Source organism: Salvelinus namaycush, chromosome 29 (genome assembly GCF_016432855.1).
Source record: "Salvelinus namaycush isolate Seneca chromosome 29, SaNama_1.0, whole genome shotgun sequence".
NCBI classification, from domain to species: Eukaryota; Metazoa; Chordata; class Actinopteri; order Salmoniformes; family Salmonidae; genus Salvelinus; species Salvelinus namaycush.
Window position 1 is genome coordinate 22,208,105 of NC_052335.1, and position 17,566 is coordinate 22,225,670.

At 46.4% G+C, this 17,566-nt stretch overlaps 1 pseudogene; it reads left to right on the forward strand.

Annotated features, from left to right (window-relative positions):
* The window catches only part of LOC120024006, a 47,105-nt pseudogene extending 29,814 nt beyond the window's left edge, over window positions 1-17,291 (forward strand).
* Window positions 17,292-17,566: the final 275 nt, after the last annotated feature.

The following is a 17,566-nucleotide window of genomic DNA, read 5'->3' on the forward strand; positions in this document are numbered from 1 at the left end:
TATAGATTTCCTTGCTCCAGCAAATGTATTCAAAGTGAATAAACAGAGTGATAGGAAAACATAACTATACAATGAGACTGTCACATTGGCCTGGAAAACATAACTATACAATGAGACTGTCACATTGGCCTGGAAAACATAACTATACAATGAGACTGTCACATTGGCCTGGAAAACATAACTATACAATGAGACTGTCACATTGGCCTGGAAAACATAACTATACAATGAGACTGTCACATTGGCCTGGAAAACATAACTATACAATGAGACTGTCACATTGGCCTACATTGTCATATGGCTGTAGCCTACTGTGATTACTGAGAAATGATCTTTACATAAAGTAAATACATGCTGATATGCTAATATTTACATAGGGTAACATGCTGATATTTAGTCATGCGGTTATGACTGTAATGTCGACAGACATCATATTAAGTACCACCCCCCCCCCCCCCCCCCCCCCCCCCCCCCCACACACACACTTTAGTTGCAGAGATTCAGAGAGGGCTACAGTCAATGCCATCATAGACATAGACAATCATGTATCCTTTGATGGCACTTTGCACAAGAGAGGATTCACTTCCAACTACGGGATAGGTGTGTGCATAGACATAGCAACAGGTCTAGTGATAGACTATGAGGTGTTGTGTTCATACTGCCATGCATGTGTGATGAAAAGGAAAAGTGGAATTAGTGAGGGGGAGTTCAGGGAATGGAAGGATTCACATGCAGATGACTGTGCTCAAAACGTATCTGGTTCGAGCAAAGCAATGGAGCAGGAATCAGCTAAATGCTTGTGGGCCAGATCAGTCAGTCGCTACCACTTTCGTTACACCAAGATGCTCTCAGATGGTGACAGTACTGCATACAATGCAGTTATTAAATTAGATCCCTACCCAGGCATTGAGAAAGGGGAACTAGAATGCATCAATCATGCCCACAAGAGGATGGGTACAGCGCTTCGTAAACTTAGTTCAGAGAAACACCTTGGGGGGAGAGGTGTAGGGAAACTCACTACACAAAAATGTAAGAGTCTGCAAAACTATTACAGGGTTGAGATTCTTGATAACCAGGGTGATGTAGAGGGCATGAAGAATGCTATCTGAGCTGGTCTTGTCCATTCCATGTCAACAGATGAAATCCCTAATCACGGTAGATGTTCGTCATCTTGGTGCTGGTACCAGCGAGCCCTAGAAAATTGTGAAAATCCACCCAGTCACAAAAACCATGGAGGCCATACATTTTTGAATAGAAAGGTTGCACAGAAAATGGTACCTCTATATCATAGGATGTCAAATGACAACCTCCTCAAAAGAATACAGCACGGAGGAACCCAGAATGCAAATGAATGTCTGACCTCTAATATGGTCGCGATGCCCCAAAACTGTCTTAGTGTGCAAAAGCCACATTGGACGAAATCCCAGCCAGTATGGCAGTAGCCACCTTCAATGAGGGAGCCACTGCTATATCAAATGTGATGGACAAATTGTGGCTTGACAGCACCTTGGTGACACTGGAAGCAATCAGAGAGGAGGATGCGAGGCGTGTTGTGAGAGCTGATGCTGCTTCAACGGAGTGTGCCAAGCGTAGGCGCAGGTCCCATGACACGGTCAAGAAAGTAAAGCGGCACCAGCAACAACTCAAAGACGGCCTTACATATGGGGCAGGCATAGTTGATTAATGTTCTGCACATTTCAACAGCCATACAAAATACTTGTATGTGACAAATTGAGCAAAGCGATATGAGAATTTGCCCAAAACTGCATATTTGCCCAGCAGACCAGTATTCAAAGCATATGCTCTATTGCTAGAAAGAAATGTATTAAACATGCTAATGTATTTATTTGTAAAAGGTATATTTGATGTTTATTTGTCAGTTTTGAAGTGATATATGAATAAGAGTTTAATTAATGTGACAAATGGTCATATTTATGGAAAGTACATTTTAATTGCATTAGTCTATCTTTATCGGCCATTTTCTGAAAATGACATATTTCCCGTGCGCCAATTCATTCTGCTCAGTCTTCCAAGGACGTACATTCACATTATTCCACATACAGGTTCTTAGGTCTTATAGTCAGACTTTTACAGAGGCTTTTTTTATATCTTGTGTCGTTTTGATTTTAAGTGGCATTTTATATGTAAATATATGAACAATATGCATCAGTCATACATGTGAAGTGTTTATCAATATTTTGATAAACTGATCTGTAAAAGTCTGACCATTGAGTATCTTATCACAATAATAAAATGTAAAAATTCTGCCTTGAAGCAATGTGTTGAAAAAAATGGATTCTCGTAATATGCAAATTAACGCATATTAACGGAGGTTGTCTCATTTGCATATTTTAATGTTAAAATATATCAAACTTGTAATACAATAATGTTGTATTTATGTATACTTTCAACTGGTAAAGATTCAGTCTGACTAGACTAAATAAGAAAAATAATCCCTATTAGCCTGTGGTGCTTGGCCTTAACCTGTCTCCTCCCCTTCATCTGCACTGATTGAAATGGATTTAACAAGTGACATCAATAAGCGAGCATAGACTGACCAGATAAAAGCTGTCATGGAAAGAGCAGGTGTTCTTAATGTTTAGTATTCTCAGTGTATACTGTAGCCTAATAAGCAACTAATTCTAAATTCAGAAATTTCATCAATTACGAATTACATGACCCTCTGCTGGACTAGATTTAAAAAGACTAAACCCTCCCCGGGACTGAGATTTTCCTCCAGGTAACCATTCTGTAAATTTCGATCCATCCCTAAGGATGAGACAAACAGATTTAGAACTATGGTCCAGTCATATGTTTGACCTCTATTTAAGTCTTTGGAAGCTTCAATTACATTGTGATAACATACATTCATATTTCTTTGTTCAATATTAATCTGTGTCGGTTCAGCAGCTATCAAACAATTGTTTAATTCCCTATTAACCTCTCCCTCTTTCCCATTACTTCCCTCACTCATCTCTCCCCTCTTCCCATCTCTCCCTCTCCTGTCCAGGCCATGAGGAGTCACGAGGGTGACGAGGCCCAGGTCTGCTACTTTATCATCCAGCTCCTCCTCCTCAAGCCCAAAGACAACCGCAACCGTGGCTGCAGAGCGACTGGCACACCAAGCACATGACCTACCACAAGGTACCATACTGGCTCCAACTGTGCTGTCTGCTAGCATGAAAAGAGCAGCGTTGCCTGAAAGACAGTTTGAAAGAACCACTAGGCACAGAGTGGCTCAAGGCGATAAGAACGTGAATGTCAACGGGAGGCCACTATTGTTCAGCCTGCTCCATTCCCTGTTGACGATTGGTCCTGTTTCAATTTGATATTTACATTGGCTCAACTGTGTTCTTTAACTGAGCAGTGGAAATGGGTTGTCTCTCGTTCTGTTCTGCTGTGGTGACTATTGCTTTGACCACTTACTGTTTTGCTGTTATCAAACATACTCTTTTAATAAAGCTTAAAGATGATACAGTTACAGCGTTTGACATTTCATGTGCTTTGAGGGTCAGGCGGAGCATGTAAATCCGCCCATTCAGCATCAGTCCCACTACCTGCCCATCTACTTCGGTAACGTGTGCCTCCTTATCCTGCTCGTCTTCAACATTGTCATCCACCGCTTCCTGGAGCTGCGGCCCGGAGACGCTACTGGACCACCTGGGAGGACTCTAGAAGTTTCACGTGAGGGAAGGGGAGGGGGAATGGTTGTGGTCTGTAGCTTTGATTGTGTACACAGCCTGGTATAGCATGTATTTTCCACAATTCTACAAATTTTTCCATGGAGCCGAGAGAAATTTCCTGCAATTCTATGCATTTTGCCAAGACTAATACTGTTATTTTGCTCAAACATAACAAAATATATACTGCTAAAGTCATTGTTTTTGGAGTTTTAAATTCTCCCTGACTGTCGGGCCATTCCCGAACTGTGACTGGAGGTTCAACGAGTTCCCCAACCCGGCATGTCACCTGTGTAGAGCTGATGGTCCTGGCAGTGCCCGGCAAGGACATTGGCAACGCTCTGCTCAGCGTCGTCCTCAAGAGGTCAGCATGGGGTCAATGCTCGTAGGTCGAACAGGGGCTGCTAACCAGTCATTGAGAGGGGGAAAAGTCTAAGAACGGGCTCTAGACTATATACATTTCTTAAAAACATATATATATATATTCTGTGTCAAGTTTTGACCTCCTTCTTGTGCAATTCCCCACTTGAAAAGGACAGTCCCTCCACATGAAGATTTTAACTGGATTTCACTCAATAAACAGCCATGGAATCAGTTGTTTGTCTTTTATTTACCATTCTTTGGTTGGCAGTAAACAGGTGAAAAACCTCAAAAAAGAGATGACAAATACAAGTTATTATTTGAGTTGACAGCCTAATTAAATACACAAAATTATCCACATTCACCTCAGATAAACACATTTCTGCCATTATAAAATACAAGGTTTCCACTTTTAAGCAAATGTTTCCCAAAATAGAAACCCACCATTTTAATCAAAAGAGCAGAATCAGTATATTTTTATCTAAATTTGCATTTTAGCCAAATACATTCAAAATATTTTTAGTAGTAAAACATTACATTTATTTTCTAATCAGTAGTTAAGCAGACAAATCTTACATCTTTTAGCCAAAGATTTTTTAGACTATACATTTGTTACTGAATTAAGAACTTGGTTTACTAAGATTTCTACAAAGTTTAATTTACTTTTAACCATTTCAAACAAGTTCTATCAACAATGAATTTGGCTCTTCTTACTTTTCCTTTATACCCCACAAACATTTGAAGTTATAAATACCACTGCAAAAAGTCCTATCAAAGTTAAGAGTTAAGCGTCTGTGTTTTCCAGAGTATCATTAGCAGTGCACTGCTTAAGTCAGTCTAGTCAAGCATGGCCAATATGGCGCTTACCGGCTGTCTTTCACAGTTTTGTGGAGGGCTTGGACTTGCACAGTCACCTTGATCACATAGATGAAGTTTCCTTGGTCTTGTGGTGCTATAAATGCTCCTTTCACTGCGTTCTAAAGACAACAGCAGAGCCAGGTGCTGGCACGCCCAGATTGCCTGGAAGATTTGTTCCACCTGGTTCACCACTGATTGAAGGAGGAGGAGTTTCACCACTGAGGAGCTCCCAGGCAGTTTGACAGCACACCTCCCACTCAATCTTCCCACGGGAACCGATGGAAAGATTGTAAATCAGCACCTACATACTGCCGGTCAGCTCCGAGTTTGATCCTCAACTGGTAGCAAGACAACCAAGCGTCGAACATCTCTGTGCAGGACTGTTGTTTGCGTAGCTTCTTTCAGGACTTTGGCGGATGGTCGGTTTAGTGCGGGTTTTGTGACAGGAAGGCAGGAGCTTTGGACCACTTTGACGTACACGTCTCGAACAATGCCCTTAGCATCTGGATTAACGCTCATCACCCGTCCTAGTTTGAATTGGCCCCTCATTGCATTTTGGTCACACAACCAGACAATATCTCCGACAGCAACGTTGCGATATGAAGTGTGCCATTTACTTCTCAGAAATAAGTTTGGGCCGGCAAGCTGGCTCCAAGACCTCCAGAATTTGTTGACCTGGTTCTGCATCTCTCGGAGTCTCTTGTAAGGGTAGTTCGCAAAGTCAAATGTTCTGATCTCACCGCTTGGAGAGGCCCGGCCCAGGAGAAGTGTGTTGGGTGACACATACTGCACGCTTTCTTCTTGACTCTGCACCCTGGCATCTATTGGGCATTCGTTGGCAAGGTTTGCAGCAAGTTGTAGTGTTGTCTGAAGCTCACTGTAGCTAAGGCCAGTGTTGTTGCCCAGGCTCTGCAGTGCCTTCTTGAGAATGCGAACAGCGGCTTCAGCAGCCCCATTTCGGTGAGGTGAGTCAGCAGGGTGAATTGTCCACTCCCATTTGGTACCTTTTTGAGCCGACATCTCTTCTATTGAAGTCCTATTCTGAGCATCCAGGAACTGGTAAAGCTCTCTTAGGATAGGTTTGGCGCCAATGAAGTTTGTCCCCGGGTCGGACCAGATCTTTCTTGGGTGCCCTCTAATTGCAGTAAGCGTTGGTAAGCCATCAAGAAGCTCTCTGTCGACATTGTGTTGACCAGGTCTGCATGAATTGCCCTGCTGGCCATACAGCTGAAGACGACACCCCACACTTTCATTGAGACCCGTTTCTTGATGTCATCTTTGACAAGGTACGGTCCGAAGAGGTCGACTGTAGTGAACTCGAACGGAGCTGCAGGTGTGGCTCTTTCAGCAGGTAAGTCAGCCATTACCTGTTCGCACCTTCTTGCTCTTGACTTTTTGCAGAAAAGGCAGTTATCCACTACTTTTTGGGAAATTTTTCTTCCTTGGATGACCCAGGCTTTCCTCCTCATTTTCAGCAGGGTTGCAGCCACACCTTCATGACCCTCATCGTGCGCCTCCCGTGCCAATAAAGTAGAGACCCATGCATTGAAAGGCAGAAGGGGAACTGCAGCGCCATCCTCCCTGAAGCCATGGATTCTCCCACCGCAGACTAGTAACCCAGATTCTGGCTCTCTGTACACAACCAAGCGGTCCGTAGTGGTAGTTGGGAACGTCACCCCCTCTTGAGCAGCAAGATAGATGTCTCTTATTGCCTCTTGACGTTCTGTGGCGGTGATAACTCCTTTTGTGGGAATCGCCTCCCACTTTGGGGTCTCAATGGATTTTGTTGCAGATCTAAACTTTTTGGCGGCTCTCCAGATCAAAGTAACAGTCTTGACTAGACACTTTAGGCTACTAAAGCGCCTCTCATCCACCAAGTTTAGGACAGCTGCACCAGCAGGAAATCGTCCCACCAGACTTGGAAGACTTCTTCTCGCTTGGGCTCTGGTGAGTGCTGCCACAAATGACTTCTTTTGCATATTGTTAATGCTCTCTCGAGCTGTCACAGACACATCTTTTGACGACATAATTGGCCACTCGCTCTCTGGAAGATATAGAAACTCTGGCCCTTGCTGCCACTCTGAATGGGCATCAAGTTCCTTTGGCCCAGCTCCTCGAGTGATAATGTCGGCTATGTTGAGTGGTCCAGGGATCCACCACCAGTCCTGTAGCCGTGTGCTCTCTTGGATCTCTCCAATTCTATTAGCGAAGAAAGTCTGAAATCCATAGCTTTCTCGCTGGATAGCTCCAAGAACAGTCTGACTGTCTAACAAATGGTACCACCTTTTTATCTGGATCTGGGTATGCTGTTCAAAGTACTTTTTCAGGCGGCTTGCAAAGACTGCACCGCAAAGTTCTGCTTTTACTGCATCCCCCTTCTGGTCTAGTGGTGTCAGCTTTGCTTTTGACTCCACTAGTCGAATTGTTAATTGTTTGTTGCAGTTCCACCGCAGGTAGAGGACAGCACCATAGGAGCTTTCACTGCCATCTGAAAAAGTGACAGCGACTGGTTCAGTTGTTGCCTTTGGTGGAGTAAGAGCTCTTGGGAACATTACTTTGCTTAGCTGGACGTACTCCTCAAAAATTCCAATTGCATCTTTGCGGAGCTCATCCGACAGCGGAAGGTCCCATGTGTCCTTGCCCATGCTGTACTTTGATTTTGCCTCTTGGAATGCCCTTCGGACCAAGATAGCCCCTCTTTGCTTTGATGGCGTTGTCAGGCCAACTGGGTCGTACAAACCAGCAACTTGACTCAGCAGTTCACGTCTTGTCAGCGGGTCTGGTGTCTGTGCTCGTACTTCTTCTAGCAGTAAGTCTTGCCCAAGTCTCATCTTTTTCTTCCGCCTGGAGAAGTTGACCCTCACCATGACATGCAACATGTCTTCATCCACAATGTAGCCGAGACCGAGCGCCTTGTTGTCTTCCTCCTTAAGCTGATTTGGCAGGACAACAATATTTGGTGATGCCTTTTCTCTTTCTCCTTTATTTTGGCCTGAGAAGACCCAAGGCTTCAGTGCAAACCCTCCTGCTTTTAGAATCAGCTCCACATTCTTTGTGATGACTTCGAGTTTTTCACGGCAGTTGTGGGATGTCAAGATGTCATCGACGTAGCTGTGCTCATGTAATACTTGGCATTCATCTGTGAGGTGGCTGAATTGAGGCAGGTTAGCCGTCTCCCTCATGGCCAGTTGTGCTATGCACCCTGCTGGCTTGTCCCCGATATTCACTCTGGTTATGGCGTATTGTTCCACCTCATCGCTCTCTGAATCCCGCCACAAGAACCGGTGTAGATGGACTTCCCTCTCCTCGAGCCACACAGAATTGTACATTTTTCTGACGTCTCCTAGAGCGGCATAGGAGCCTTGGCAGAACTTGAGGAGGACAGCTCGAATCGGATTGAGAACGTCAGGGCCTTTCATCAGAAGGTCATTGAGACTTTGGCCTTTGTACTTCTGACTGCTGTTCCAGACAAGTCTTACCGGAGTTGTAACAGAGTGGGGGTTGGGTGCGATAAGATGACTAATATACCAGACAGGTCCATTCCAGTTGGTTAGATCCTCTTTGGTCAGCTTTCTTGCAGCCCGGCGGTCAACCATTTCGTGGACTTGAGCACCATAGGCTTTTTTCCACTGCGGTTCTTTGGCGAGCTGTCTCTCTGTTCTGAGAAAGGTTGCCTCCACTGCTTTTATGTTGTTTGGCAATGTAGATGGGTCAATGAGCCATGGATACCTTGCATGCCAGTGTGGACTATCACTGTGGTCATCAGCACCAACATAAGTCAGGCCACCCTTAACAACTTCCAGCTCCTTTTCTTCAGCCAGAGTCATTTCTTTGCCACCAAGTTGACAACTGCCGCAGCGACATCCTCCACATTTTGGGGTGCAGGGGGCGCCAATGCTATCCCATCTCCACCACTCAATAAAATCCCGAGTGGAAATAGCAGAATAAGAAGACTTGATGGTAGGTTTGGCGCAGATATGTTCTTCATACATCAATGCTGCTGTTCTCATGGATCTGGCGAAGTGCGCTCTGGACTGGTGTGCTGTAACTGTAGCCTCTTCAAACAGACCAGGGTGTGTCCCTGCAATTGTCTTTCCCAATGGCCCATCCCATAGTACAAGGTCCCCAACGGTGCGTATTTTCTGTGGGACCAGTCGCCCTTCCTTATGGCTTATCAAAAGCTGTATCTGTCTTGGTCTAACAAGTTCATTTTGGGGGACATCTGGAAAGAATTTTTGGAGTCTTTTGGCTGTCACGTGTTTGTGAATCTCTGCAATGCTGTCCAAACCATAGCAGAGGAGTTGGTGGGATCTGACATTGCCTTGCTCTGTGCGGACCCGGATCTTTAGGTGGTACCGTTTTGTGGTGACTTGAACTTTCATTCCTCCCACACCATGGACAACAAGGGTTATGGCTTCACTTCTAAGGTTCAAACGATCAGCTGCATCATGAGTTATATAGTTTGTATCCGATGCCAGGTCGATCAAAGTCCCAACTTTTTGTCCTGCATTGGCCGTGACCTCTAAGAGCATCATGATGACTGGCCACTCCACTATTCCATTCTCTGCTAGAAGACTGGGTTGGTTGGACACAAGAGAGGTTCTGGCTATAGTGTTGCAAAAGGCATTGCAACACTTCTCTGCAAGTTCAGGTGAGAGACTTTTAATGAACTCTTCTTGGGCTTGGGTATAACGCTCTCTTGTGTCACCTCCCACTTTGCTGTTATTGGACCTCTGGACGACATTCCCTTTGGATGTACCAGCTCTCGGGCAGAGGTAATAGTGGTGTTCTGCAGCACGCTGTTCTATGCAGTCTGGCCTCCTGCACAGAAACTCTGATTTACAATAGTCACCTTCCTTGTGAATCTCCAGGCATCTTTTGCAGGCTCCCAGCTTCCTGACAGCATCTCTTTTCTCTGACAGCTTAAGCGTGCGAAACTTTTGGCAGAAATATAGCCTTTTCTTATGCTTGCAGTCTCCGCAGACCACACATCCTTGAGCCTGGTCGCTTAGTTGGGTGGAGGTTCTGGTTCGAGCTTGCCGAGGTTCAGATTTCGGTTTTGGTTCCTCCTCTCTCAGTTGGTCCAGCTTCTCATAGATGGCTTCTTGACCTTGAAGAAACTTGTGGAGGTAGTCAAATCGCTTGTCTTCTTCAGCTTCATCACCTTTGCCAGCTACATGAAGAAGCCATTCCTTCTTCAGGCCATCAGGAAGTTTACTCTCTATTGTCTTTGTTACAAGAGGGTTCTTTATAGCACCGGTCTTGCCAAGCTCGTTCAGATCAACCAGGGCTTTTTCTACTGATTGGATGAGCTCAACCATCCTCCTGGGCTGGTTACCTTTAACTGCTTGGAGTCTTTGGAGCTCTTCTACTATCTCAAGGGCTATAGTTGTCTTATTTCCAAAGCGGTTCTCCAAGACCCGGAAAACCTCCTCAGCAGTTGTGTAAGTTGTCAGGTGAAGGTCTCGTATGGTCTTCTCATCCACACTGTCGAGAAGTTGGAACTTTTTAACCTCTCTGGATCCAGTAGGTTCTCCCTGCATCTGGAGCGCTTCCCAGTCTTTTTTCCACCGGTGAAACTCTCGGCGGATGCCAGAAAACTTTGGGAGGGCAGCAGGCTTTAATTTAATTGCTGGTGTGGCCACAGAACTGTTTGAAGTAGTACTCAATCTGCTGGTTTCTCCTCTAACGTGTGCCCCTGTAAAGTCTGCTTGTCTTATTGTGAGATTTGGCAGGATAGTTTCAAGGTCTTTGATACGACTCTGGAAATGTTGTTGCTCTGCTGGGGGGGCCCAGCACTTCCAATGTTTATGCACCTCCTTCGCAGCCTTCACAAGTTTCTCTAGTTGTCCAATCATGAAAAGATATGCATCTGGGTTTTTACTTGGGTCCACAGCGCCCACGTTTTCTGCTTGCGACTCTGCTGTTGTAATTGCTTGTGTCAGTTCATATTCCCCGAAATTGGCCCACAATGTCTTTTGTATGAGGTCCTTTAGCTCTTGCAGTTTTTTCTCACACTCATTGGCTGTTTTGACCAAGTCAGACTTCTGCTGCTCGCTCAACTCCTCTGCATCAGAGTTTTCTTCAATACATTGCCCCTCTACATCATCGTTGGCTTCCAGGACTTTGCCAGCTTCTGCAGTGAGCTTCCTAAAATTGTCTCTGAGCTCCTCTTCTGACATCATTGTATGCATTCGTAGCACATTATTGGCCAGACGGGAAAACTGACGCTTCGCTGATGTCCTTGCGGTCTTTAGCTGCTCCACCAGTAATGAATCAGCCATTTCAATCACAGCAGCAGGCGGGAACAGTCTTTACTTGTCTCTCTGGACACGTGTGGTCACTTTTCTGGTCCTTTTCCAGTCTTGAGCCACGGTTTTTCACTGTCAAGTTTTGACCCTCCACATGAAGATTTTAACTGGATTTCACTCAATAAACAGCCATGGAATCAGTTGTTTGTCTTTTATTTACCATTCTTTGGTTGGCAGTAAACAGGTGAAAAACCTCAAAAAAGAGATGACAAATACAAGTTATTATTTGAGTTGACAGCCTAATTAAATACACAAAATTATCCACATTCACCTCAGATAAACACATTTCTGCCATTATAAAATACAAGGTTTCCACTTTTAAGCAAATGTTTCCCAAAATAGAAACCCACCATTTTAATCAAAAGAGCAGAATCAGTATATTTTTATCTAAATTTGCATTTTAGCCAAATACATTCAAAATATTTTTAGTAGTAAAACATTACATTTATTTTCTAATCAGTAGTTAAGCAGACAAATCTTACATCTTTTAGCCAAAGATTTTTTAGACTATACATTTGTTACTGAATTAAGAACTTGGTTTACTAAGATTTCTACAAAGTTTAATTTACTTTTAACCATTTCAAACAAGTTCTATCAACAATGAATTTGGCTCTTCTTACTTTTCCTTTATACCCCACAAACATTTGAAGTTATAAATACCACTGCAAAAAGTCCTATCAAAGTTAAGAGTTAAGCGTCTGTGTTTTCCAGAGTATCATTAGCAGTGCACTGCTTAAGTCAGTCTAGTCAAGCATGGCCAATATGGCGCTTACCGGCTGTCTTTCACAGTTTTGTGGAGGGCTTGGACTTGCACAGTCACCTTGATCACATAGATGAAGTTTCCTTGGTCTTGTGGTGCTATAAATGCTCCTTTCACTGCGTTCTAAAGACAACAGCAGAGCCAGGTGCTGGCACGCCCAGATTGCCTGGAAGATTTGTTCCACCTGGTTCACCACTGATTGAAGGAGGAGGAGTTTCACCACTGAGGAGCTCCCAGGCAGTTTGACAGCACATTCTGACTGCACTGTCCTCTTGATGCATGTGTAAAATGCTCCCGAGTGGCGCAGTGGTCTAAGACACTGCATCTCAGTGCAAGAGACTGCAGTACCTGGTTCAAATCCAGGATGCATCACATCCGGCTGTGATTGGGAGTCCCATAGGGTTGCGCACAATTGGCCCAGCGTTGTCTGGGTTTGTCATTGTAAATAAGAATTTGTTCTTAACTGACTTGCCGGGTAAAATAAATAAATAAAAGTCCCTGTTATTATGCAGAAGCCTTGTGTGAGGAATGGATGATGAGTCATCTTGAAGTGGTGCTGAATCACTGCAGTGTTAGTTTTCTACAGAGCTCAGTTAGACCTGTGTGCCCCTCTAGATGACAGTGTCTGTATGTATCTGTGTTGTGTTTTGTTATGTTGTGTGTGGATACGCCTCCTGATGTCATGTGCCTTTTAACAGCCAACTGCTGTTGCCTCGGGGGAACATAAGTGCCTGGATGAATGCTAGTGATCACTGCCTTGCCTGTAAGATTCCTCTCTACGCACGCACGCACACACACACACAGGCTTTGTTATAGATCAGGAATGTAGTTCATGGCATACAGCAAACTTGTTTTTCCCCATTCGCATGATCAAGTTTCAACTATCCATGAAAGACAAGGTCCATAAATTGTGGTATTTTACTGCTCACTGTGAGATTCTGGGCAGTTAGACAAGTGTGATGGCTTTACCCAAATAAACATTACTTCATCTGTCCTCCAGACTCCTGTCTGGAAGCTTCACTAAAGTCTGCAAATAAGTGAGCTTAACGCTGTATGTTTTCCTCTCTAGGAGCCTTACTGGGTGGTCCTGCAGGACCGTATTATGAGTGTGCTGGGCAGCCCGTGCCTCACATCAGAGACTGAGTGGGTGGGATACCCCTTCGCACTTCTGGACCGCCTGCCACCAGTCCTACTCTTAGATGTACTGCAGCTGCGTGCTGGCCCTGGCTCACACCATCTGGCACCACTCCAGCATCGGACAGCTCTCCCTGATACCCAATGAAGACCCACCAGTAGCCCCTGATAGGCTGTTTTCCACCCCTCTAGTCCTGATACCAGTAGCCCCCTGATTAGCTGTTCTCCACTCCTCTAGTCCTGGTGCCAGTAGCCCCCTGATTAGCTGTTCTCCACCCCTCTAGTCCTGGTGCCAGTAACCCCCTGATTAGCTGTTCTCCACTCCTCTAGTCCTGGTGCCAGTAGCCCCCTGATTAGCTGTTCTCCACCCCTCTAGTCCTGGTGCCAGTAGCCCCCTGATTAGCTGTTCTCCACTCCTCTAGTCCTGATACCAGTAGCCCCCTGATTAGCTGTTCTCCACCCCTCTAGTCCTGGTGCCATTAGCCCCCTGATTAGCTGTTCTCCACCCCTCTAGTCCTGGTGCCATTAGCCCCCTGATTAGCTGTTCTCCACCCCTCTAGTCCTGGTGCCATTAGCCCCCTGATTAGCTATTCTCCACCCCTCTAGTCCTGGTGCCATTAGCCCCCTGATTAGCTGTTCTCCACCCCTCTAGTCCTGGTGCCAGTAGCCCCCTGATTAGCTGTTCTCCACCCCTCTAGTCCTGGTACCAGCTGCCCCCTGATTAGCTGTTCTCCACCCCTCTAGTCCTGGTGCCAGTAGCCCCCTGATTAGCTGTTCTCCACCCCTCTAGTCCTGGTGCCAGTAGCCCCCTGATTAGCTGTTCTCCACCCCTCTAGTCCTGGTGCCAGTAGCCCCCTGATTAGCTGTTCTCCACCCCTCTAGTCCTGATACCAGTAGCCCCCTGATTAGCTGTTCTCCACCCCTCTAGTCCTGGTGCCAGTAGCCCCCTGATTAGCTGTTCTCCACCCCTCTAGTCCTGGTGCCAGTAGCCCCCTGATTAGCTGTTCTCCACCCCTCTAGTCCTGGTGCCAGTAGCCCCCTGATTAGCTGTTCTCCACCCCTCTAGTCCTGGTGCCAGTAGCCCCCTGATTAGCTGTTCTCCACCCCTCTAGTCCTGGTGCCATTAGCCCCCTGATTAGCTGTTCTCCACCCCTCTAGTCCTGATACCAGTAGCCCCTTAGATTAGCTGTTCTCCACCCCTCTAGTCCTGGTGCCAGTAGCCCCCTGATTAGCTGTTCTCCACCCCTCTAGTCCTGGTGCCAGTAGCCCCCTGATTAGCTGTTCTCCACCCCTCTAGTCCTGGTGCCAGTAGCCCCCTGATTAGCTGTTCTCCACCCCTCTAGTCCTGGTGCCAGTAGCCCCCTGATTAGCTGTTCTCCACCCCTCTAGTCCTGGTGCCAGTAGCCCCCTGATTAGCTGTTCTCCACCCCTCTAGTCCTGGTGCCAGTAGCCCCCTGATTAGCTGTTCTCCACCCCTCTAGTCCTGGTGCCAGTAGCCCCCTGATTAGCTTTTTTCCACCTCTTTAGTCCTGATACCAGTAGCCCCCTGATTAGCTGTTCTCCACCCCTCTAGTCCTGGTACCAGTAGCCCCCTGATTAGCTGTTCTCCACCCCTCTAGTCCTGGTGCCAGTAGCCCCCTGATTAGCTTTTTTCCACCTCTTTAGTCCTGATACCAGTAGCCCCCTGATTAGCTGTTCTCCACCCCTCTAGTCCTGGTGCCAGTAGCCCCCTGATTAGCTGTTCTCCACCCTCTAGTCCTGGTACCAGTAGCCCCCTGATTAGCTGTTCTCCACCCCTCTAGTCCTGATACCAGTAGCCCCCTGATTAGCTGTTCTCCACCCCTCTAGTCCTGATACCAGTAGCCCCCTGATTAGCTGTTCTCCACCCCTCTAGTCCTGGTGCCAGTAGCCCCCTGATTAGCTGTTCTCCACCCCTCTAGTCCTGATACCAGTAGCCCCCTGATTAGCTTTTTTCCGCCTCTTTAGTCCTGGTACCAACAGCTCTCTGGATTCTCAGCCCAGGCTGGATCAACTGTCCTCTGCCTCTCCAGCCTGGTCCTGTCTCTCCCCAATAGCTCTGCTTCTAACTCTCCTCACCAAGTAAGGCCTGGATTAACTGTCCTCCAGTCATGAGGTACGTCCAAATTAAATCTCTGTTCTCCTAAATTGTACACTCATTACTTCCCACAAATCTAAAAGCATTGGATTGGTGGAGGCATGGGCAAGTGGCAGTTTCCACCATACCAGTCATTTCCTTTCAAATGAGTGAAGGGAAGTGAACACGTGTACACTTTGGGAGGAAAGAGAGATAATTGGGACACCTCTACCCTCCTCTCTCTCACTCCTCCTCCCTCCACCCCCACAGTCCTGCCTCCTCCCTCAGCCCAGGCCTCTGCCAGCCCAAGCTGCTGACTCCTATCAGCTGGAGTTTAGTTAAGCCTCTGTTTGTTCCACTCCTACCTTGTTTTATCTGGACATAGAGGTTAAAGTCCTGCTGCCTCCCAGGCCCAGTTTAGGCTTAGCTCAGCAGGGCCTCTCATCTAGCCTGGGAATATCTCCCCCATAACTGTGTGTTCAGGCCTTGTTCAGGCCTCGCTGGACTCCCTAAAGTGTCAGCAAGTGCCTTTCCTGCTCCGACGGACTGTCATGTGAAATGACAGCAGAGCTATGGCCTGCTGAGATTACATTACTGTGAAGCAGATGGAAATGCTATCAGTGTGGGCCGTGATGTGTGGGAGGGCGGAACATGAGACATGGGAGATCTCAGCGGGCACCGCAGCATTCTGACGGCAGAGCCCGGTGACGAGACACCCCTAGTGGCACAGGCAGCCGAGTGTGTACGCCTCACACTGACGCTTCTGAAACACAGAACACACATGGCTCTCGCTCTGAAAAAACTCTGTGTGCAAACACACACAGACAGACACACACACACACACACACACCTGGGATCTATCTTGTCATCTGCAAACACACTCTGAAGCTTTTGTTCTGCTGTACATCTGGTGTATTATCCGCTGTCTGTTCATTCAAAAAAGCCTTTAGTTTATCATTCAAATTCAGTGCCTCCATTGTCTTCTTCCATTTGCACACAGCTCTCACAGTGAGAGCCTTAGTCACTTAGCATCAGGTCCTTGGCTTTACAAAGCCTTTCATGAATTTATGTAGAGATGTTTTTGTCCTTTTCTCCTCTTTCCCAGTATGTCTTTGAGAGAGCAGTCCATTCTCTCCTCTTCAGTCTCTATCTTTCTCGAGGAGACATCTAACATCTCCTCTCTCCTCCCTCCCCAGGTTCCTGTCTGAGGTGCTGAAGCCCATAGAAAAGACAGAGTTCCAACTCCTCTATGTGGACCACCTGGTGGGGCCCTTCCTCCAGCGCTTCCAACAGGAGAGGACCCACTGCATGCTGGAGGTACTGACCTATGGCCACTTCTGTCCATATATCCCCCTTTCCTCCCCCATATCCCAGTATAAGCCGAATACACCATACAATTCCACACAAAAGGCCTGTAAATGAAATTCCCTTTCACACTCCCTCGACCATTAGAGAGAATAGAGCTGATGGTGGGTGTGTGGGTGGGTATGTGTATGTGTGTGTGCACGTGCCGTGTGTGCGCACGTTTGTATGTGTAACATGTGCGTGTGGCCCTGAGGTAAGTCCCAGGGCTGGTCCCCCATCTCTCCAGGTTTAACCTCAAGAAAATGAACAATAGCTTGGTAGATTAAAGGGGGATTAGCTGGCTCAGGGAGAAATCCTGTTATTTGCTGAGAGGAGAGAGGGAGAGTTACGGTCCTTGGTATTGGCTCCTCTCCCCAGAGGCGGTGTCTCTTCCCTGGGCTGCACTGTGGCTTCCCATTAATCTGCAGTTCTGCTGTTGACCAGCCTGCCACTCCCTGGACAGCTCATTGATAAAAATTGCCATTCTTAGAAATTTTTCGCTTTTTCACTCTAGCGTTGTGTTAATGAGACGTGCGACACACCATCGCCATTCAATCAGTGACTGATTTGCCTGTACCTTTTTTAAAGATCTGTGTTGTGAATCGCAGATTGGAGTGGCGTTCCATGAGATGCTGCAGACTGTGGACCAACACAGTCAACACCTGTCCTTCATGGATCCCATCTGTGACTTCCTCTACCACATCAAGTACATGTTCACCAGGGACAGCCTCAAAGGCCAGGTACAGTAAGAGCGATACTGTGTACTGTACCTTGTCCTGTAAATGTATGCTCACTTGTTTCTGTCCAGTCCTGCATTTGTCCAGCCTCTCCTCGCCTCCTCTAACTATATTATCAACACCCCAAATAAAAAAATATATAATTTGTTTGTCCTCCAAACATTTCGTCTTGCATTTAGCTTTGATGTCACTCTCTGCAGCGTCCCACTTCATTTCAGCGTCTGAGGCTGGAGTTGGCGTCTCTCCTCAGTAGAAGTAGAGCTGAGATTAGTTTAATTCTCCTCCCT